Genomic DNA, 498 nt, shown 5'->3' with positions numbered 1-498 from the left:
AGTAAAGTCCAGAAAAGTGAATTTTAACTAAAAACTAATAAAAATATACTAAAAACTAACTAGATCATACTAAAAACATACTAAAAACAATGCCAAAAAGCATACAAATTATCCGCTCATCACAACACCAAACTTAAATTGTTGCTTGTCCTCGAGCAACTGAAAATCAAATAAGATAAAAAGAAGAGAATATGCAATGAATTTCAAAAACATCTATGAAGATCAGTATCAATTAGATGAGCGGGGCTTTAAGCTTTTTGCCTCTGAACAGTTTTGGCATCTCACTCTATCCTTTGAAATTCAGAATGGTTGGCTTCTTTAGGAACTTAGAACCCAGATGATGTTATTGACTCTCGTAGTTTAGTTCTTTTTTTATTCTTGAACACAGCTTTTAGAGTCTTGGCCGTGACCCTAAGCACTTTGTTTTCCAGTATTACCACCCGATACATAAATGCCACAGACATATAACTGGGTGAACCTTTTTAGATTGTGACTCAA

This window comes from Arachis duranensis, chromosome 10, assembly GCF_000817695.3.
Source record: "Arachis duranensis cultivar V14167 chromosome 10, aradu.V14167.gnm2.J7QH, whole genome shotgun sequence".
NCBI lineage: Eukaryota > Viridiplantae > Streptophyta > Magnoliopsida > Fabales > Fabaceae > Arachis > Arachis duranensis.
This window is presented reverse-complemented; position numbering follows the sequence as displayed.